The 24,317-nt window shown below is 40.0% G+C and overlaps 1 protein-coding gene across 1 annotated transcript in view; it reads right to left on the bottom strand.

Annotated features, from left to right (window-relative positions):
- PRKCE (protein kinase C, epsilon) overlaps positions 1–24,317 on the bottom strand; it is a 284,427-nt gene that overhangs the window by 222,638 nt on the left and 37,472 nt on the right. The window lies entirely within an intron of this gene.

The raw sequence follows: 24,317 nt of genomic DNA, 5'->3' as shown, positions 1-24,317 counted from the left end.
TTACTGTGTTAAAAATAGAATTTAAGAATATTTTACACCTATCAGCATGTTCCTGAGTATTCTTAGAAAGTATTAAATTTGTCGTGAAACTAGGTTTTATGTGAATGAAAAATGTTCATAACATAGGATGTTTTCATTTCGTGTTCCCTCCCAAATTCCCCATCATCCTCAAAAGATCCTAAAGTCCTACAAGGTTGGCTCCACAGTTTTAAATACTAACACCAAAGACACTTCATGAATCTATAGCTGAAAGCATCAGTTGGCTCCCTAACAGTGCCAGTGTCATGCAGATCTGTTCCAGTTTTGGGATCTCCTTCAACAGAATCAAGACCAGATCCTTCATAAGGAAATGGAGTATCTTAAAACAGATGTAACTTCAGAACCATATTATAACACAACAACAAAGGAAAAATGCCCTTGTCTCCAGTGCTGTGTTTTCCATCAGCTGGTGGTACCACAGAAGATCATGCTCCAGTGAAGCACAGAAGCAATGACATAGTTTATGGAACAATGCTTTGTTAATGCTCATGAAAATGAGAACCATCATCAATAACACTGCTGGGCCGCAATATGGAATCTGAAACGTAAATGTCATTCCGGACTGCAGTCAGACAAGGGGTAAGGTATTCAGAAATGAATAAAGACGACTTGAACCTACACATGCAGATAAAAAAAAAGCTCAAGTGCCCTCCTATGTAACACTGACTTTCCTCATTTCCCAAGGAGAGGATTCCGCAGGAGCTGTCAGCACTCTGCACAATGAAGTCGTAAGTGATACTGCTTATGCTGCTGTCACACAGCACTGCCCGTCAGATGCTGCACTATGCAGGTGTTTATAATCAGTGGGTATCCAATTAACCAATCGATACTGTTCTGCTGCCTTTCAATGCATAAATCTATTCTCTGCTTCCTTGAGACTCAATGGTAACAACAGACCTAGACACTCGAATAGTCTGGATGGTATCAAACGTCAGACGCAGACAGACACTTGCCGAACTTTTAGGTTTTGAATCAAAACTCATTGCTCTGGCATGGTTGATCCAAGAACATTACTCAGACTGCCCTAACTTTGTAACCTGTCCTCTTTCCTACCATGTGGCAGCCATGTAGAACACCCACCCTTGGCTCACACAGTCACAGCTACCGTGTCTTCGTAACATGTTAATAATATATTGCTCTCTTGGTTTGGTGAGTAAGGCTTAGAGTCAAAAGCCAGGCACTTGATAGTTGTGCCAAATATGTGATAATTTTGTTTTAAAGGCTAAGAACACCCACTGTGAATTGACTGAATTTGCCAAAATTAATATTTTATTCTCACAATAACCATATGCTATTAATTTGTACCTTAGCATGGAAACAGCCATTATAAATATAAAAATCTCAGTAAAAACATTTTGCAGCAAATTAAAACAATTTATTACACCAACAGAGGGGCAGGACAGAACCAGTGAGGTCAAAGAGAGTCAGTAATCTCAACTTCAGATAATTCATCAGAAAAAAAATTATCAAAAGTATTCCAAGCCCAAAACAGGAAAAGAGCTTCCAAGCACATCAGAAGGAATGTAGGTGAGGAAGTCATTTGGATCAACTTGGTTGCAGAGAAAACAATCTTATCACACAGAGTTAAGACAGATTGGTCTGTGCTGGGATGGAACACTGCATATGAGGGTCAGTTTTAAAACACCTCTATGTTGAGCTTTATTGTATTGATACAGAAAAGTAAATGCAAATATTGTCCAGACCCTTAAAGGATCAGGCAAATCCAAACAGTCTTCCTTCCTTCCTTCAGCAAAAGTAAACATTCAAGGCAGAACCCGCTTCAGCTAACAGTCAGCAATTTTTCCTCCCAGGTTTTCCTTCCTTGCTCTCCACAGAAAATCCCAGAGATAGACAAGAGTACATGGGAGGTGGGAGAGAGAGTTAAGGGAGCAGAGGTGAGAACGGAGGGTAGGGAAATAAGTTTATTCTCTACAGACAGCCCAGCTCCTAAAATCCTTCCATGCAGTCACTTTCTGAGCTGAAAGAAGAGCAGTTCTCTCCCTGTCTCCATCCCTGCACCTCACCACACTTCAGGAATGGAGAAGTGGACAGAACTGTAGAAGCAAAAACTCCAGTGTTACCACAGCAGTAAAATACTCATTAACTTCAGCAGGGCCAGGATTTTCTGCCAGATTCACAAATAAGTAATTTATAAAATTCCAGAACAGGTCCCCAAACTATCTGTCAAGGAAAAGCAAGAATCTGCTGAGATATTTTCCCCCAAGTCTGCTCTTTCTGTAAGAAGGTTTTATTTTATTTGGCTCTAGCTGTAACGCATTGCTAAATGTCATTGTAAAACACAAAAAATATTCATTCATAAATATTCAGTAACACACTGAACTTACAATGAACTACACTGGCGGTGGCAGCAAATTTAACTCACAACACACAGAATCCTAGAAGCCACACAAGTAGATCTAATTTACTCAGCTGCTGATAATAGAATAGTTGCACAGTAATAAAGCAGATCCTTGCTTTTTGAACTACGTAGCACAGACTCCTGCAACAGACTGGCTTTAAAACTCCAAGGAAGGTATTCCATTAACCTTCAGGATCTGAAGCCGTTACCATCAGCAGTATTTGCTCTTTTACAATGTCTCTCACCAACAAATTTCTCCGACTACCGCCACAGTCTCTCATGTTCCTTTCTCTTCCTATCATATATGAAAAAATACAGGCTGCTTATGAAGCAGGGAGTCTCATAAAGGCAAACAGAGCACCCTTACAATGATGTAGTGACGTTCATTCTCTAGGTAATTGCAAACATACACCTACGCCCACACGGTACATTCTCTGCTGCAGTCCTTTGACTGCAGGGCCTTACATGTACAGGAATCAGTTCAATTGTTGTAGAAAAACAGACTCTGGGTGTGAAACTTCAGCTGCCGAAGAACTGAGAACTAAGGTTTGAAGCAGGAAGTGAATCACATCACATACAACTGAAACAAAAAGTTTGTTACTCGGTGACCATTTTCCTTCTTAGGCATGACTGTCCTTCTCCTTCGACGCTCTGGACTGCCGGGATGCTTGCAGGAAAGAGATGCACCATCTCAAACTGGGGAGATCCATACTCCAAAAACAACAAAAAATTCATGCTTCAGTCACGTAAAACAAGGCCTCGGTGCCATGACTACAAAAAAATGGCACAGGTGTCAGCACTATAACCGAAGCTCTTCCCATTTATGGTCCAATCACAAGAGAGTGGTTCCAGCTACCATCCCTACTAAGCAACTGAAGAAAAACTGGCATTTGAAGTAACGCAGGGAAGTGCTGCCTATGGGAATACTAACATCTATTCCAGTTCAGGGGAGTTTAGGTTTGCAGCCTATCAATTTGAGGTACACATTCCTAGTGGCTTCTGAAGCAGTCATGGCAAGGTTTCAGGGATTCCACACTCTCAGAAATTACCGAATAAGGTATTTTCATTTGTGTTTTTATTTAGTACTCTTTCAAGTATTGAAGTGAAAAATTGTCAGTTATAACAATGATTCAGTGATACCAATGACCTATTAACTTATTGCAAAACAAAAGAAAGGTCACTTTGCTTTTTAGTTAAGGAATTTTCAGCTCCACATTTCTGTTGCATCAGTAATATTTTGGAAAGATGAGATTCACACCAGGTACAAATCAGTGCAACTCTAGCAAATTCCAGTGGAATTGCACCAAATTCCACATATAGTAAGCCATTCTGTGCAGTTGCCAAAAAGGAGAAAGAGGAATTGGGCTACAGAATGGTTTGGATCACGCTGTCCCCATGGGGAAGAAAAAGTCCATATACACTCTTCTTCAAACCCAAGCTAAAGGGACAGGACAGAGAACGTTTAAAACACCGAGCCCAGTTTACTCAGCAGTGTCTGTTAAGGAGTTTCCAAACTTGTGAAAAGCAAAGAGATTTGATTTATAGTCGTAAATGTTAGAAGTGGAAGTATTTCTCTAATACTAACATAATCTACCTGAAATTAAATTTAAAGCACAGAAAAATAGCAACAGCAATCATGATAAAGTCACTAATGGAAGCAGGGAAGAGCTTCTTTTTATGCAGTTACCATTCAAATGCAGAGCACCTTTAGTAGCAATTTTTCCTAGAACAATTTTTCAGCTGTCTTATCCTACTTCACACAGAGCCAGATTCCAGCCCCTAGTGAGAGTGCAGATGGCAAAGCTGAGGACTTAGAAAGGAAAAGAAGAATGGTAGAGAAATACATTTTTGAGACATAGCCCAAATTTTATACAGGGGACTTTTAATTCCCTTGTTTTCCTGGTTTCAAAGAATAGCCAGTTGCCCTTCTGCAATCATTTTATATACACTGCTCTTATTTTCAAAGGTATGTAAAAATACAAAAAGGTTAGATTTTTAGAAGATGAAAAACAAAATTCTCCATTGTATATGCAGACTCTACAGATCGGGTGTAAGGCTGAGGTTGCTTGCGAGGGGGCAGAGGGAGGAAGTGTGCAACCACAAACTTCGCAAGGCTGAAAATGCGTTTGCTCTATGCAGCAGTGGCAGAAAAAATAAGAAAGAAAGAAAGAAAGACAGAAGAGACTTCTACTTTTGGCAGTACATAGGTTCACCTTATTACAAGAACATGAAATCACAAAAAGTTTTCTTCCAGCTTCATCTGGGCAGCACCTCTGCTTTTAAACAGACTGCTCTTGGGCGTGTTCTCTCCCCAAACCAGGCAAGTGAGCATTAGCATGGAACTGATCAAGCCACAGAGACCATCAGAAGACCCTCCCCTTCAAAGACATGCTCAAACAAAGAGCACAAATTTTCTATTTAAAACTCTCTGTCTTTGATCCTCCTCCAGGCTAGCAGTGCTCTAAGACACATTGCCTAGCTGCAGCTTTTTTTACAAGCTCTGCTAATTGCAGGTAGTTACAGTTTACATAGAGGACTATTTGTTAATTATTTTTTTCCAAATGTATTGCCTTTCAGTCTAGCGATCTATCTCCAATTTCAGAAGAAATATTCCTATATTCTAAATAACTAATTTACGACTCCTCTACATAAACTATCATATTCATTGACAACAGGGTCCATGACTTTTACCTTTATGATTGAAGTTAACCTTCAATTCAGCAACACAGGCAAAGAGTTAATACAGGACGGATATGCTGTAACATTTGAACCTCTATGAAAGCTCTCTATAGGCTATAAATTCCTACTTGCATTTTTCGGCCAATTTCCAAATAATGATGCACCACTACCTTTTGCCCTGTAAGTACTTATCCTATGACTTGAATACCTTTTCTGAGGAACTCTGCCAAAATTTTTCAAAATGTCTAAATTGTATCATCCTGTTCACTCACTACTTTAGGGGCACATCTAAAGAATTTCATTAAGCTGGAGAGTTCCATTTTCTTCTGCACGAAACATGGTGATTTGACTTACAGTTATGTCTGCTTAGGTAGTATAGAAAATTATGCAGATGACTCCATCCAGACTTAGTATTGTAATTAATTCAGCATCTGAGTGCAGGCATTTGGACTTATCATTAACAACTCCACATACTCAGTATGTCTTCTACAAGATACTCTTTCTAAAGAAAGAAGCAGCTGGAGGGCAATGCTTTAAAAGGGGCTATGGGCACAAAAATGCTTTTTCACTTAGTTGGCTCCATCTGTTTGACAAGTTATGAACAGATGCTGCATATCTTTCCAAATGCATTTTACCAGTGACCAGAAAAGTCAATTTTTTAGCAGACACAACATCAGCATCCAGTAGTAGAGATCAACCACTCTCAGAACTGTTTTCCTTTCAACTGGAACACTTTGTATAAAAACAGATGTATCATTCACAGACAGAAATATAGACCATTAAAATAAATTGAGGCTATTTTTCTTTAATCTGGAGAAGGCGTTAGAAAGAAAGGGACACAGAAGTGAGAAACAGGAAAAAATCAGAAAGCACGTTTATGAGAAAAGGGGCCAAGGCATTTGTTGTTAATTGTGGAGCAGAATGGGGCTGTGGCTATCAACTATGCTCTGCTTGCTGGCCCAACATTAGGGCCAAGTTTACCTCATTTTGGGACTATGCAAAACAGTGCCCATCGAGTCCCCTTTCTCTACTGCTACCAGCAAAGAAGGGAAGGAGAACGACTGGCTGCATGTGGCACTTCAGGTGTTACTGCACTTCAGTGTTAGGGTGGTGTAGGGCTGTAGGTTGGACTTGATGATCTTGAGGTCCTTTCCAACTTTGATGTTTCTATGATTCTATGTTTGTGTCAGTTGTGTCCAGTGAATGAAAAAATCAGTCAAACCTAGGAAGACTACACCTGAATTCTCTTGTCGGCAATTCCTACTGTGGCAAAGAATTCCTGTGTGTATCCATCAAAGAGACTATTAAACACAGTTCAAGGTTAAGCAAGCAAAAGTATAGTAAAGAGAAGACACAGCAATTTAAGGGATAGTTCCTCTGGACCTCAAAAGGTTAGGAAAATGGTCAAACAAATTGCTGAAGTCCAATTCGGCATTATCTCTTGGCAGTGGACTGCCTTTTCCAGCACTGAATCAGGTCCCCTATAAAGACAACCCTTAGGCAAGCAAGCATTTTTTTAGAGAGGGCAGATTTACAAGTGCAGCCTCTCAGGGTAGCCACGGTCCTGGCACCAACCAGCAGAGATTACTATAACCATGACTCAGGATGCAAAGTTGTTTCTTCATTATGCTGAGCGAGACAAGTCCTGGCTTCATAACATAACCTGACAGAGTATTACGAAGTGTCTTCACGCTTATTGCTCTGCCCCACCTTGCAAGTATAATCTTTTATTTGCTAATAGTGAGTATTCCAGAGAATCCATTAAAAAATTTCATAGGGAAAAAGAAGAGAGACCGAAGATGTTAGCAAAGAAGATACAAGTTAGGTAAACTCCTAATACTTCTGAATGTTAGTACAACAGAAAGCCCTGCTGTTAAAGTAAAGCAAGATTTCAAAGCGCATACATGCAGGGTGAGACTGTGTGAATCTCTTCCATTGCAAATTTCAGTTTGGAGACCTTCCCAGTTCTCACTATGAACCCCAATCCAAATTATTCACATTTTTAGGCTACTGTAGTAACTGAAGTCCTACAAAGCATCAAACCCTTCAATTATTAACAAGACCTGTTAATCTAGCCCCACTGTCCAAACTCAGAGCTAAGGAGAGTCAGCCATTCCTATTAGTGTTTGGAATAAAACCAATATTTTCTTAAAATCATAACTTTCATGCTACTGCATTATGAAAGCCAAAGTGAACACGAGCACAAACAAAAAATAATGTTAAAGCTATGACCAGCAGATACAGAACTTTGATCAGTGGTTTGAAACAACTTTCTCTGGTTATTGCATGTGTAGCCACAACAAACACAGCAGTGGCTGAGGTTTCTAGTGGTCAAAAGCAAAATACAACCATGGACAAAAGTTTTCACATGGGGCTGTGCATAGTTTAAGTTCTTTAAAAAAGTCTGCAATTAAATTGAAGTAAGAGTCAAGCTATAAGACTCACACCTTACTTGTATCTTTTAAATTATCTTATTCTGAAGCTAGTGAAACTGCAAAAATGCAATATTTCTGTGTTTACCTCATGCAGCTGGCTGCTCTATACACAATGCTGATACTGTGACATTAATATAGAACTGATTCAGAAAAGTCAGACAGATAAATAGTTTGTACATGCGTTCTGTTACCTGCTCCTCTGCCACCTCTGCTCCCACATCCCCTAGCTACCTGCACACTCTGAAAAGAAAGGTATGCAGGCTTCTAGACAGTGAAAGCCAGTGCAATGCTTATTTGCACAGGGCTGCAAGGGACTGCTCAGCACATTAAAAAATACTTTGGTGCAATCTCTATCTAAACTCTCTTACTGATGATGGACTTAACTGGAAACTAAGAAACCTGCTGACAAAGAATTTAGTTGGATCTGCTACAAAGATGTGAGTGTGTTGTTACTGTAACAACTGTCAGTCAGACATGTTTATGTCCTATTTCCCAATGATTTCTACATAAATTCTGAAGGCTGTACTCTAGGGGGTTATGCAATATATACAGCTGTAATAAGACCTCCCAGTCTGGCCTGAAGATTTTAATTCTGAGATTCAAAATCATTTAATGAAGATGAAATACAAATCGCATCTTTTAATAAGCCTTTAGAAAGTACAACATAACCACAGCCTGCAAGCTGGTTGGTCAGTGAGCAACAGACAAATCTTATGTTGATTTAGTTCTGCAAACACTACTCACAATAATTTCACACAGACAGATTTATAGCCTTAAAGAAGTCATTAGAAAGGCTGTTCTGTGTTCAGGAAACACCCAGGACTCCAGCAACGCTGAACTCTGAAAGAAGGCGCCTGATTCCATCTGACCAGCCAGTGGGTTCAGCAAGACACTGGCCTCTCTCCATGTAAACCAGGTGCCAAAGTCAGATCTATCGAAGTCAATGTAATGGCATTGATAAAGAATGAGCTGTAAGATATCAAATAAAAAACTGCTTCTGTGTAATACAAGAGATGTGTCTATAAAATTCACATAGCAGTTACTTAACATCAGGCACTGTTCTAAAGAAGACCTCCTTGTTAGGATCAATCAAAATACAACCTTACTGGAAGACAGCTAATTTTCTCTTAAAACTAGGCTCTTTGCAATGCATTTATATCATTTAGCATATTCCTATTTCACATTTGTTCTTTACAGAAGAATTGGGTAGGGGGGAAGTTTTCCCTTTCACATTAAACAAAAAATATGCCGAGAGAGGCTGAACTTCAAACATCCGGCACAGTACAGGAAAAGAAATACGTGACTACAGCAAAAACAATAACTGATAACACAGGTGGTGTAAAAGACATGTAATGTAAAAGGCACGTTAGAAGTATACATACTCTTTTTCAGTATTCTTTGAATCCCAGTTTTGAGTATCAAGGTGGGTGAAATCAGACAGGGATTTGCTGGAAGCACAGAGAGGCTTTAGTACATACATTGGTTCCTTGGCTCTGCTACGGAAAAATCCAACCATATTCTTAAATATAAAATTAATGCCCTGACCAGGCTGATAATCTTGTTTTTACAGAAGACCAAACACTACAACAGTTATTCAATGAACTTATGAGGCAGAAATACTTCACGGGATGCAGATTGTCTTCCTTGTGACTATGGCAACATACGCTCCAGGATAGTATTCACACAGTCTTCTTCAGACATCTAAATTTCGGTGCCCATGCTAGGCTATGCACCTACTTACTCACTGGTTTAGAGATACAGATACTCCACTCTGAGCTGTTCTGCAAAAGCATCCTTTAACTTACTGGGTCCAAAACTTACTATCTCAGTTTAGCTCCTATCCCAACTCCATAATGAAGAAAGTCTGAATATCCCTTCCTGGATGACTTTTGCCTTATCTAGCATTCTGTTTTGAACAAACTATTGTATTTAATTTACAGCCTGTAGCTGGTTATCAAGACATACAAAGCAGAAACACAAGCCTTCCAAGTTTTAAGAAGTTCTCTTCTGGTAATTTCAATATTTTAATCTAAATTCATGATATCATACGCATCAGTTCATCTCTCCTCATTTTGACAGCCCATCCAACAACACATAGAGTGCCCCAAATACCCACCAAAGCCAATTGTTTATCAAGCAGAATTGCTGTAGGCATGCTGCTGCAGCTTTAGACACTGCAAATGGTGGTTACCCCTTTTCTGTTTCCTAATAACCATTTTATTTGACTAACTACTTTGCCAGAAGCCTTGCATTGAGAAGCCTCCAATGCATAACTATGAACTGACTTTTAAGATGGAATAGATTCCCTAGAGTGATTTTTCTGAGATCTGAAACACGTCCATCAGCCACCAGTCCCCAGCACATTCTGACATCTAGCACTACAGGAGTGCCCCTGGCATGCAAGGGATGCCTCTTTTCAACCCTCTCCCCAGCTTGCCTTTACTCACCATTAAGACAAAAAGAAGCAGAGGGCAGCCAGTAATAAGAAAGAAGCTTCTTTCTCGAGATTACTGCTCCTCCTACCTTTTGGCAGCAGCTTAACAAGGCCAGGGAACACTTGCATTCCCATTTCTAATACTGAAGTTGGTCCTCTTGAATTGAGTGCAGTTTACAAGGGACTGCACCTTTTTTCGAACAGCTGAAACTGCAAGCAAATAACACTCAGAATGACAGTGCCTTGCTGAACATACAGCCAGTCCTAAAATTTTAGTTTGAATCTTTCTCCCTGACAGCAAAGCGAGACTTGAGCTGTAGATGGTGAATATACTCACCAAAATTTCTTTCGGCGTTCACATTTAACTAGCACATTGCCACTTCTTTAAGAGGCAAGAGATGCATTACTTGCCTAGCATCTGTAAAAACATTTTCCACTCATTTTATTCAGAAGCTATGGCAACTGACGAAGAAGACTGAGAAACCTAGAGAAACATACAGATAAGGCTCACATGAAAGGCCTTATCTTTTCAGTTAGTCAAGGCCCAAGTTCCTTTGATAGGATAATAGAATATGTTTTGGTTATCTGCACTTCAGCTCCATCAGCACAAAGGATAAAGTACAAGCTCCATTCTTTTATTTGAGGCTAGCAATAAAAAAGGTCATGCAGAACAAAGCCTGTACATTTTTAAAAGAATGCTTACCGCTTAGACAATGCTCTTCTGTTTCCCTCTCACAAAGTTTAATGCCCCATGTTAATCTATATATGCTTTTATGCGTGTTCATCATCATGGCACCTGAACACTGTATTAAATCAGAGACATCAACAGTGCAGCTTCCTATGACACAGCTAACCCACGCTTGAGTTGGCATGAAAAGAGACTGAATTAAAGCTATATTATGCTGATTTCTAGGAGCTATTTTGCTCATCTGTTCATTATTTTACTAACTGCATCACAGCAACTCCTAAGCAGACCTGCTTAGTGTCATACAACCTCACGCTGTACATCAGCTTGTAGCTTCCACTTCATTTCATAAAGTTCTCATTTTAACTTCAAAGTCTGTAGCAGGATACTACAAACATCCCAGGTCGCAGTCTGGGTATCTCTCATTAAGTGGGACTTCTACACAAAAGGAGGATTAGGAGCACTGCATATGCTAGACAGGCAGTGTCTCACCTACATCTCTACTTTGACCCTCTAGAGCATCAGCTTCCTGACTTCCCTTCCTCTGTCTGCTATTGCAGTGCCAAAGCCTCGACAACACCAAAAGAAAGCCACCATTCTTCCACTTGCCAACACCATTTTTTCTCAGAATAGTCACAGAAGGAAATCATCATGCAGAAAGTGAGCTTCCCCTGTAAGCTATCTGATCTGATCCAGTTTCACTGAGACTGTTGATATTACAAATCTCGTAACAAGTCATAACTACAATACAAATCCTCTTTGCTCTAGGGATGAGACTTGCATAAACGGCATTACAGATGTCACATAAATTTGCAAATGTCCCTAGAGGAAACTAAGACCCACTTTTCAGAATTTGTTTTAAAGAAAATTTTTCCGCCTGTGATGTTCAGACTATCATCTAAATTTACCTACCACAATGAAGACAGTCAAAACATGTTTTCTATGGTAGAAAAATATAGCACCAGCATATATCAACAGTGAAATAGATTTAACAGTCTCTGCAGAAGAAAGTCCCTGTTTATATAACAATCCAGGTTACTCAAAAGACTGGGGAATCTGTGAAAGGATGATGGTTACAAATACTGAAGAAAAGTATGAAGCAAGGAATTCTATCAGCATGAAATATAAAGACATAAATTGACAAAAGTAGTCTGCCAACTTGCCCTGAAGTTGATATGCTAATAAATGCAACAATGAGAATTTGTTTCTTCCATTTAATGTATCTGTACTCCTGTATGCTTCCAAGCTTTCTATCATATAATAGATCTAGATGTTAAAAAATTTATTTAACTTTAAATCAAGTTAGCTCATGCTTTTCCTCATTGCATGGCTACCAGTTTGTTTCCTCTGTTGTTTTTTTTTTAATGAGGCTATTGGAAATGCATCCTCTTGACTCTTTTCCTTCAATCCCTGTTTTCTTTTCTGTCATTCCTACCTTACGTCACTTTTTTTATAAACCATCGCTTAGAGCATGGTGCTGATAACACCAAGGTCACCGGTTCGATCCCTATTCGGTCCCCATATGATCTAGTTGAGAGGCGTCCCTGTCCACGACAGGGAGGTTGGATTAAATGATCTCTGAGGTCCCTTCCAGCCTAGGCCATTCTGTGATTCTATGATTCTATGATTAAAGTAAAATTATACAACTAGCTAAACCACTCGTCATAATGCTACAACAGTTCAAAGCAGGAGCTAAGACAGTGACAAAGCAATGGGAAAAGAAAATTAGCCTTACACAAATTCAGAGTAGAAAATTTTTGCTAAATTGTGCATTTTGGTGTTCACATGATTTAACTTAAAAATACTAGAAGTATCTACGAATGACTCATGGAGGCACTGCAGTAATCAGACTAGTCACACTTTTAAACATGGGCAAAAGAAAAAGAGCAGACCAACAGTCATGTAGATGTTTAGCTTTAAAGCATTTCCTTTTCAACCTGCCAGTTTTCGTTTCAACCAAGAAATTAAACTCCTTGTCCTTTGCATTCAACATGCACCCTTCTCAAAACATTCTGAACAGATCAGAAAGTTTTTGTCATCTTTTTATAATACCTGCTCTTCATAGCTGCTGTCTTTTCCTAGAAAGAAGGAGATGGGAGATATGGGCATCAGTGTGAGGAAACCCTGACACAAGTGGTTCAGCTTACACAACAGCAACTTCAACGGCATACCTACTGCTTGCCAAAACCAGGGCTGCTCTCTTTGATGAAATGAAAATGTGGGAGAGAAGTTTCAACAGGGAATACTGGCAGGGGGCTTTTAGATAGTTATTTTCAGTGCAACTCCAAGCCACTGCTCTCTGGATGTGCAGGATGCCACAAACCACCTTTGTCAGCAGAACATCATTCAGAAAAGAATATTGTAGGTGAGTCTCTTACATCTACATGAGCTCCATGCTCAGGGTTAATGCATTTACACAAATTCTACCAAGAGGTCTATCATGTCGGGATTCTTAAACTGTGCTCTATCATCAAATAAATGCTTGATCTGTCTCTATTTCCTTAATAAACTTGGTTCGCTCTTTTTCAGCCTGCAAAATTACCAAGTGCTAAGACACCATGGTGATGGGAAAAGCACGAAACACCGAAACAGATTCTGTTCTCGTTAACTGAAATGCAAATTCCTTGTTTCACACAGGAAATTTTAGTCAGAACAACTGCAGAGATGCAAATCTTCCTAAAGGTGAGTTTTATGAATGAACACTTAATATAATGTAAGGTTGAGCTTTGTCTCTGCAGATGCAAAGTTGAAACAAAGACAGAAAGAGGCAGTAGAAAAAAAGAAAACTCCACATAGGAATGAAATAAACCAGGATCAGGTCACATTAATCTCTACAAATGAATAATGAAACCAACATACAAAGTGTTCAGAAAATTATGGCTGTAGAATCATCATGAAATGTATTCAGTGAATCATTTCTTTCTCCAAAATTGTTGAGAGGTCAGGCCTACTTGTAACTGTTATAGGACTCCAAAAAGAAAGCAATACGCAATTCCTCAAACATTTGCTTTTAAAGTGACATAGCTATAATGCAAGCACAAAAAACACCATGCAGACTGATCAAGTGAAGCTGTTTGGGAGAAAGTGTGAAGTTCAATTCAATATCATTTCATTTGTTACATACAATTTCAGCTTTCGTTTGTATATTCTTTTTTAAAATTTCTACTCTTCAAGACCTTGCCATGAAGACCAAAGCTCAAAAATAAAAAAACAAAACAAAACTCTTAAGAACTAGAAGACAGACAAAAACTTTCATAATTATTTAAAACTTACAGTCTTTAGGGCTGCATGTTCGTTGCAATTTGACTTAAAATTTGAGAGCAGAGACTACAAGTAATATTAACATTTGTAGTAATATTAGCAGTAATTATCACAATGCAAAACCGTGCAGGCAAAATTGAGTGGCATCCTTCACGACACAACATTCAACCAGTAACCATACATACAGGGCCTTCAATAGACACAAAAGCCAAACCTCATTCTTTACATAGCACCTGAGCAAATGGCCAGCTGGAATAAGCAAAATTAGACAAGCAGGCCATGAGGGAAAAAAATTATCACTGTAAATTAAAGCTAGAGATGGATCGGTTCGGATTGGATGTTAGGAAGAAGTTCTTCCCCATGAGGGTGGTGAGACATTGGCACAAGTTGCCCAGAGAGGAGGTGGAAGCCCCATCCCTGGAAGTTTTTAAGGCCAGGCTGGATGGGGCTCTGAGCAGCCTGGTCTAGATGCCCCTGCCCATAGCAGGGGGTTGGAACTAGATGATCTTTAAGGTCCCATCCAACCCTGACAATTCTATGATTCTATGATTCTATGATTCAAACTACTGAAAGCTCAGAGTTGCAGGAGCATGTGCTACCATTATCATAGAATCACAGAATCATGTAATGGCTTGGGTTGGAAGGGACCTTAATGTTCCAACCCCCCTTCCATGGGCAGCGACATCTTCTACTAGACCAGGTTGCTCAAAGCCCCATCCAGCCTGGCCTTGAACACTTCTAGGGATAAGGCATCCACAGCTTCTCTGGTAAACCTGTTCCTGTGTCCCACCACCCTCACAGAAAAAAACCAACAACCCTTCTTCCTAATTATCCTCCTTTTTATGGAAAACTTTCTTTTTCCAATCATTTAAATCGTGCCATTGCCACCCTCTAACACCACGTCTCTCACACGATGTTTTGCATACCAGCTCAGGATCTCTTTAAATAGCCCGATCACAAAATAAACTGAGCCATCTCATACCCTGTAGGTGGCAAATGATTAGAAACTTAAATATATTGCAAGTCATGACCAATATTGGTTTACTCCCAACTTAGCTAAGCAGCTGTCAGCACATAAACCACTAAGTTTGTACCTCTGTTTCTGCAATCGTAACTGTGTCAAGCAGCATCTGCTAACAAGTTTAGTCCCCTTAAGAAGGATTTAAAATATTTTATCACATGAATTGAACATTTTATCATGTGGATTTCAGAGTATTCGTCCTTCTGATTTGCACACAGCTTGAAAACATGTGAGACACTTCTTTCAAAATCTCTTGCCAACAAGCCATGAAAAATGGATTTTATTTCAGACATTCTGGACTGTCACTGACAACAGAACGTTTTTTTTCAGCCTGTTATAAGAGTTTCCAGGATCCCAGTTTTATCTCTGCATCTCTACACTTCTTGTTCCCTAGCAGCTTGTGCAAGTTACCAGTGATACATTCCTCAGCATCGGCTGTCAGTTCTGTACCCATCTGCAGTGACATTAAGTCACTAACAAGATGACCTAATCAGCATCTGTTCTTGATATGCCCATGTGCTACCATGACATTTATTTCTTTTTACCATGCATCTTTTCACATGTAAAATAATGTTAAGAAGCTCTAATATAACAGGCAAAAATGTAACGATTTTTTCAGAAGCAATATCCTAAAATTGTTTCAGTGACTCCTAAATTATTGATATACTTCACTTGTCCCTACAAACAACAGGGTAAGTGCTTGTTTTACTTCTGATCCTTTATTTTTATCCCTTCTTTTCTAGGAGAAGCTCTGCTGTGTACATAGCATGACACTACCTGTGGTTTTCCCATCCTATTACAAGCAATTCTGGACATGTTCGCATCTCTAGCTGAGCTGTATACTGGGTCAAAATTAATGGCACGTTACTTGAAACTTACGAGATTTATTTCCATTTCCATAAAGCTTAACATAATCTTTGACATTGATTTTATTTGCAGAATGAACTCTGCGTGCTGAAGATAGAAAGTGAAAAAGAGACAATGTTTCCAAGAAGCCATGAAGGTGCTCATATGGAACAAACTCAGAAAAGCACTATGAGAGAACATAAATGGTTATATGTTGATAGACTCACAAAAGGCAAATCTTACACAGTAGTTGCAAGGGTCCGTTTAGAGCAACTAGCACTGCAAACATACAAAAAGACAGCAGACCAGAGCCTGCATCAAGGAAGGGGCAGGAAAAGGTACCGCATTGAACATCACCATGGGCATGGGTAGACTTTCAAAAGTACAGCATGATCTCCCCTGCATCACTGTGGCCCACTACATGGTACCGAAGAGGAGGAAGAGTAAGATAACAACCCACCAAACACCTGTCCCCTCTGAAACATCTGGTGCCACTATACCTAAAAGAGCATCTTATAATTTGAAGCCCCTCAAACACACAGGCAGATTGTCTCCTTACTCACACCCACCCTTTCAGAACTATGTCTTTGTTCCAATTTTCAGGACCTAACTCTGGTAGCAGGGACTCAAGTAAGCCAGAAACATATTTTCCTTTTTCTTTGCCCCAGAGGAGGTATGTACAGTACTATATCAATAGGACACATACCAAAATGTTCTCCTTTGGTTGCAACTTGTGAACAAAGCCCCCTTAGCCTGCTTGTACAACAGTGTGTGCATTGCACACTCAACAGACAGAGAAATAAAAAAGTTACAGTTGAGTATATGGAGCACCTTTATCTCACTGAGCATTGAATTTAAGAGCATACTCCATAACCTCAACACTGTAACCATATATTCCTACAAGTAGCAGAGCACAGCAATCAGCTCAAATCCTTGCAAGGCAGTTGTATCATGATATATTTGCATTGAATGTCATGTTCCAAATTGGAACTGGCAAGCATCTTAGCCTCACACAACAATGCCATATGGAGTTACATCTGATACTGCTCGAGCAGAACTCCCTTCCCATCCAGAATACATCAAACAGCGCCACAGATACGCTATGGCATTTAAATAGTAATAATGCGGATGTGAGGGCTAAATTAAAAATGTGTTGCACATTAGAAACAATTTGCGCACCAAGATAAAATAGGGATTCGCTGGCTTTTGGCAGCAGAACTTACGTGTATGTAAAAAACCATTTTATTTAATCACCTATACGCCAAATTTCTTAGTGGAACAATTACAGGACTAAAGATATATCAAAAATACTAGCACAGACAAACCTCAAAGATTTTGTTGCAAGCAGATAAAAGAGAAGCTGAGTGCTAGAAGCTGTGCATCCAGTTAAAACAGGGTGCAGGGTTGAGCTGGCTGTCAGAAATGGCAGCTCCACTTCAGTGGCTGCTTTAAAAATCTAGATCTGAGTTTTGTGCTTGTGCAAACCACATTCATGTTTGCCAGTTATGCAAAGAAGAGCTGAGATACGAGTGTTCTCTCACCAGTATGTCTCCGATCTGACCAACCAGGGCAACTTACAGGAAAAGAAAAATAGCTGAAATCTCCAGAATCCAGGTTCTACAGAACCCATAGTTTATGCAGTTGCAGTGTGCTGTCACTCTCAACACAATTTAACCGCTTGCTGTCAGGAACAATAAAAAGCTATCAGTTATAACCCATTGCAAGAATTTTTCTCCAGCAGACACCCAGTTCACACCTAGATAAGACAGCTGTGAGACAGAACCAGTCACTGCAATCTAAATCAGGAATTGAGAGCTATCGTGTCACTGGAGTTTTGCTACCAATTGATCAGGCTGACCATCATCTCTTGGGAAATCTGTTCAAGGCTCCAGTGTTGGACAACAGAAACAAAAAGCACGGTCTCCCCTAATAACAATACCATTACTTTTATGAAGGAGCAGATCATTCCAGAAAGCCGGACAAAGAAGGTTTTATTCCAAGATCATTTAGACATTTTTTTAATTTTTTTTTCAAATTAGTATGTGGCATGATACACACTCCAGAAACACTAAGTATGTGACGAGCCAAATCCCAGAGTTTTTTCTTCAGCTCAGACAGACTCAGGGAAGACTCCACTAGGAATACAGGTTGAGTGAAGAAAATAGGTTTCCTTCAATAGCTCTCATTTCCTGAAACACGTTGTTAACTGGTATTTGCAACTTGTTTTCTGAAGATCCTCAAAGATCAGAGCACTTCCAAGATGTCCTCTTCTAATGATACAGAAATAGGCCTTCCTCAGCCCTTGAACAAGGTGACCACCTGCCTTATCCTCTACCTGCTCTGCAGGAACAGTGGCCTTCAAGCAGAGCATAGCAGAACTGATTCTGCCGTGTGTTTCCAGAAATCCCAGGTTAATGCATTCACAAGACAACTGTGCGGAAGTCAAGCTTTACAAAGCTTCAAATGAAAAAAAACAAACACAACCAAACAAAAACCCCTTCAAGTTACTTGGTAATTAATTGTTATTAATGCTATAGCTTCACGTATTCAAACCATTCAGAACATCCAAAACCCACAAATACTGTATTTTGCATAGCACGGCATGTCCATGCCTGCCAAGTCCCAAGTTCCTTCAAAGCAGCACAGAAACTGGCTGCTCTGAGGCACACACCCCAGGACCAAACCCAAAGCTCTTGGGTGGCAAAATGACCATCAAACCACATTACCCTCCTACCTTTTCAGTAACTTCATCCATGTCATCAAAGTTACTGAGTATCTGGGTGGCTTCTGAGCGGCAAGCCAGGGGTAGCAGTCGACCCAGTTGAGCTGCACTTTCGCCACCCTGCTCACTATTGCAGTGACCAGTGCAGACACACCTCGAGATAAGCCTTAAATGTCCTAGAATCCAGAACTCTCACAGCTCCTTTCCCACATGGCTCTGTCACCACAGTTGGTTTCTGATAGAAGCATCATGTTGCCTGTCATCAGGCTGGCGTTTTTCAGGGCAGCCGAACCTCCACTGCGCCTGTTAAACACCTGCAGTGGAGGCAGCCCCAGCTCAAGAAGCTGCTATTTCACGCTGGTCACCGCATCATTGCTGCTCTGCAGTTTGGATACTCACAGCATTATTTTTTTACTTGGAGACTCAAGAAATACATAGTGGATTGCATATCTCTGGACTTCTGCTGCTTGGTGTCTTCACTTTTAAACAGTTTTCATCACATCCATCCAGACAATGAAAAACTGCAATACTAAAAACCAGCCTTCCTATTCTTTTTCTTACTTTGAATAGTGGAAGCAATACTTTCTGCATATGAGGATAGTTCACTATGAACTACGAGTGTGTTCAAGATTTAAAAAGCTTTAGAAAATAATTTGTATAAGAACTTTCAGCAAGAAAAGATTCCAGGAGCTGGTAACTTCCTGCAAAGCAAAATAGTGGAACAAAAGAAACTCCAATTCTCATGGGAACATGAGCCAGGCTTTAAAACAAAAACGTGCCAAGTACAAGAAGATGCCAGCATATAAAGTTTGTCAGGTGATTATTTTCACATATTTAGGATTGTCAGGTGATTATATTCACATATTTAGGAACTAACTGCATCATAAAATACGTATTAAGTACAACTTGTCGGTGCACGAAAATCTTTTGGAATTTGAGTGGTTATCATTGAACCACACCTCCTTGTACAAATTTTAACCTAAATTCACTTATGTGTAGTAGTTCTCTGAAAGTCAATGCAATCCATCAATCTCACAGAAGGTTTGCCTTCAGAAATCAAGCCTTTGCTCCTGAATTGCTTTAGACTAAAACTGACATCTCCAATTTTCAAACCAACAGAATTGTATTAAAGTATGTTTGCGTGCAGCTACTGCTACATGAAAAGACAAGATTTGTGCTTGCTGGTTATAAATAACCTTCAATTGGAGCTGAGTAAAAGCTATGGTGCTCTGGCACTGAGAGTAATATGTACAAGCTGAGAAAAACAGAACAAGGACCTATTGGTCAAATTCTAACTTGTAACTCAGGGTATTAGAAGTGAGTAACAGCAAGTCCAGAGCTTTATGTGCCATGTAAAACCATATTATCCTCAGGCAAGCAGGGAAAGATTTTCAAAAGCAGCTAATGGTTTTGGATGGCTCATATACAGGGAGCCTCCAGGAGTAATTGAAATGGGCTCACTTTTCAGAATATTAATACTTACAATGTCCTGAAAGATGTCCCAATTTGCCAGTCAAAATTTGCTCTACCAGTCACAAAATCCTGCAGCTCAGCAAGAGAGCAGTTAGGTAATCGCCAACACTCTCAGCTTTGTAAATCACGTGTCTTATATACGTATATCCAGAAGCTTTCAACTCCAGATAAGACATTTTCCTTTTTTCTCTGCCCTCGGTGGTTTTAGAGGACTCAAAAGTCACTAGCAAGATTCCTGCGTGAATTTTCAAGAGCACATGAACTAACATTAGCTACATTGGGAATCACAGTCCAGAAATACCACCAATAACCGATACTTTTCGATGCAGCTCTCATTTATCTCTCTATAAATTTTCCCAAATCTAGAATTTAAGTCACATAAACTTCAGAAACCACCTAAACTTTTCACTCATTGGTCATCTTCATTCTTCTTTTAAGCAACATAACCTTGACAGCAAAAGGGCAAAAAAGAGGACTCTGGCAACTACAGGCTGGTCAGCCTCACCTTCATCCCTGAGAAGACGATGGAGCGGCTCATTCTGAAGGCCATCGCTAATTGACTGGAAGAAAAGAAGGTTATCAGGGGTAGCCAGTATGGATTTACCAAGGGGGAATCTTGCTTGACTAATCTGACATCCTTCTACAAAGGTGTGACTAAATGGGTTGATGAAGGGAGACCAGTGGATGTCATATACCTTGACTTCAGTAAAGCTTTCAACACTGTCCCCCATAACATCCTCATAGGTAAACTTAAGACATGTGGGATAGATGATTGGACTGTGAGGTGGATTGTGAACTGGCTCAACAACAGAGTTCAGAGGGTTGTGATCAGCAGCACAGAGTCAAGTTGGAGGCCTGTGGAAAGTGGTGTTCCCCAGGGATCAGTGCTGGGTCCAGTTTTGTTCAGTATCTTCATCAATGACCTGAATGAGGGGATAGAGTGTACCCTCAGCACCTTCGCTGATGATATGAAACTGGGAGGAGTGGCTGACACACAGCAAGGCTGTGCTGCCATCCAACGAGATCTGGACAGGCTGGGGAGCTGGGCAAAGGGGAACCTCGTGAAGTTCAATAAGGACAAGTGTAGAGTCCTGCATCTGGGGAGGAATAACACCAGGCACCAGTACAGATCAGGGGACGTCCTGCTGGAAAGCAGCCCCATGGAGAAAGACCTTGGAGTCCTAGTGGACAGTGAGTTGTCCATGGGACAGCAATGTGCCCTTGTGGCCAAGAGGGCCAATGGGATCCTGGGGTGCATTAAGAAAAGTGTGTCCAGCAGGTCTAGGGAAGTTCTCCTCCCCCTCTGCTCTCCCCTGGTGAGACGACACCTGGAACACTGTGTCCAGTTTTGGGCTCCCCAATTCAAGAGAGACAGGGACCTAATGGAGAGAGTCCAACAGAGAGCTATGAGGATGATTAAGGGACTTGAACATCTCTCCTGTGAAGAGCTACTGAGAGAACTGGGGCTGTTTAGCCTTGAAAGGAGACAGCTGAGAGGGGACCTTATTAACGTATAGAAATATGTGAGAGGTGGGTGTCAAGACGAAGTAGACAATCTCTTCTCAGTGGTGCCCAGCAATAGAACAAGAAATAATGGATTTAAGTTAGAACATGGGAAGTTCCACCTCAACATGAATAGAAACTTCTTTACTGTGAGGGTGACAGAGCACTGGCACAGGCTGCCCGGAGGGCTTGTGGAGTCTCCTTCTCTGGAGACTTTCAAAACCCGCCTGGATGCGTCCCTGTGTGGTTGCCCTAGGGGATCCTGCTCTGGCAGGGAGGTTGGACTCTAGAGGTCCCTTCCAATCCCTAACGTTCTATGATTCTATGATTCTGTGTATAAACAATGGGGAAAAAAAAGTCAAATTCTTTAAAGTCATCAAGAGCCAATTATATTTTAGCAGATGCAATTTACAAACATACAAAGATTTTAATTTTATACATATATATCATTAGCACACTTAATAAACATCTTGGAATTTAAAAAAAAAATGGACTTCACTTTCTTCTGTTGCACTTCTTAACGCTGGCTGCTATGCTACCAGTATATTGATCCATATTTATAAACCAAATAAATTTTCAATAATGCTTAAGTGATTCAGATGTATAAGTCCTATTTTCAAAAAGAAACAACTAGAGTGAAGAGGACATATGTATCTCTAGATGATTAACTGCTCTTGCAGATCTTACCCACAATTATTCTATAAAGTTTTTGTTGTCCTCAGCCTTGTTGCTGTTTCCACAAATGTATGTAATTTCTTCCCCATGCACTTCTTATTCTTTCTTTATTAGGCTACTTGTACTACTGTTTGACCTCAAGACTTAAACCAAGCTTGAGAGCTTCATTAGACTGTATATGTGTTTGTACAGAGCTTAGAAAAAGACAAAGAAAGCCATATCCTCTCTGTGTTAAACACTGAGACACACAGAAATAAGGACCAAGAAAATGATAAAATTAAGCAGGCAAGGTGCATTTGAGAATATGAGTTTAAGTTACTCCCCAAAATTATATAAATTATCTCTGTAAGTTGCAGAAATTAAACTCAAGTTGCTGCTTTGCCAATCTATCACCATAAATACTTTTGATTGCCATTTTCATGTTCTATTTTCACTTCAATATATGTAAATCTCTTTTGTCTTGGTAAAAGCCCTCAGCATAACAATGACACAATATGCTGCCTCCAAAGAGCAGAGGTATGTATGAAAGGATGTCTGCCAGAAGGATAAACTCTCTGCATCTTCCCCTACAACCTGCATATCCTTAAAGAGAGAAGCCTGTTATCTCACTATTATCGAATATACTTCCCAAGGGAAAACTAAATTTAAAAGGAAAAAAAAAATCACAGAATCACACATACTTAATTTATTCCTCTCTTACTAAGCAACATCTGTTCCTCTCTATTCTGAGGTTTAATAAACGAAAAAGGAAGTACTAAAAACTGTATCTAACTATGATTGGTTTAGTATCGGCACACACATCCACAACACTTCTACTAAAGAATATGACCAAAGCCCCAGCCTCGTTCCCAAATGAAAAGTAGAACCATGTGAATGAAAGACTCTACAAACAAAAGAGAGCTGCTAGTTGTTTATTAAAAAGATAATGACTAACAAGCAGGTAAGATTAAGCTTGTGCAGAATCTGTCGTTCTATTTTTAGAGGCCACAGCCCTGGGGTGAATGCTGAGGTACCATGAACTACACTAACATGCTCCACAGTTGCTTACTAAGCATGCTTCCTATTATCTAGACAGGGTAAGAGTCTAAAGAACATCTGTACAGACTGAATGAGAGCCAAGACCTCAGTGGATGATGCTCCTAACATCAACTTTTTGCTGAAATTATCTGGACTAGACATGTTGTAAGAAAATTAACAATTTGGGGGATGTTTCTTCCCAAAAGAAATTATTTTCAAAGATAGTTTAAAATGCCAAATAAACAAACAAATGGCATTCTGTTCACTTTTGGCAGGATGCAAAAGATAAATAATCTGATCGTGTGGAAAAAGAGCTGACTTCCAGTATAAATACATATTCTAATCCCTTTGTTTTATAAAAAGGGAAAACTAATAGGATTTAGGTCATATCCTCCACACTGCAGAGAACACTGAGAGACAGGCCCCACATGTGACTTCCAGCACAGATCGTCTCCACGTGACTGTGAATGGACCCACAGTCACTTCACATCTCCATGCTTTTCCCTGAGTCACAGCGTAGGACTGGTGGTGCCACCATTTGTCATCCCACGGATGCATTTTCATTTCCCAGTTCAGATCAATGCTAATCACTGGGCATTTCTAATCAAATCGGTTGGCATACATCTTGTTACACTTTATGTTAGGACACAGAGTGGAAGAAAAAACCGTCAGAACACAATGGGGCTTAGAAAAACTATGGCAGGAGAGAGAACTCAGTTTGACAGGACCTAGAAGCAGCCTTGGAAGAATGAAGAGACTGCTTAGATCATGATAAGCAAAAAAACCACCTTGTTGTCTGCAAGGACTAGGAAAGCCTCCATCATTGCTACTATACAGGCATATGAGGAAAACACAGGATGAAAGGGGCAAGCACAGAAAATAATCTTTTGCTCCAACTAACCATCATGTTACCCAAAGGAACAGATGAGTCCAGTAAGCTGAATGAAGTTCATCAGATTCCCAGCGAATTGCCATCCCTACTTACATGCGCAGAAACAGGTAATCTCATTCTTTTTCATAAGAAAGTGGTAAACACCACAGATGTTTTTTTTCATCTGTTGCTCATGGGAACTTCTCCAAAATTAGAAGCAAGTTCCTCTGAGCAAATTCACACTCTTATCCAACATTGCAAATGACAAGTTGAATCAAGACTTAAATTTTAATACTG

Source organism: Apaloderma vittatum, unplaced genomic scaffold (assembly GCF_000703405.1).
Source record: "Apaloderma vittatum isolate BGI_N311 unplaced genomic scaffold, ASM70340v1 scaffold313, whole genome shotgun sequence".
Lineage (NCBI taxonomy): Eukaryota > Metazoa > Chordata > Aves > Trogoniformes > Trogonidae > Apaloderma > Apaloderma vittatum.
The sequence above is the reverse complement of the archived record's forward strand: the minus strand, read 5'-3'. Positions and strand labels throughout refer to the sequence as shown.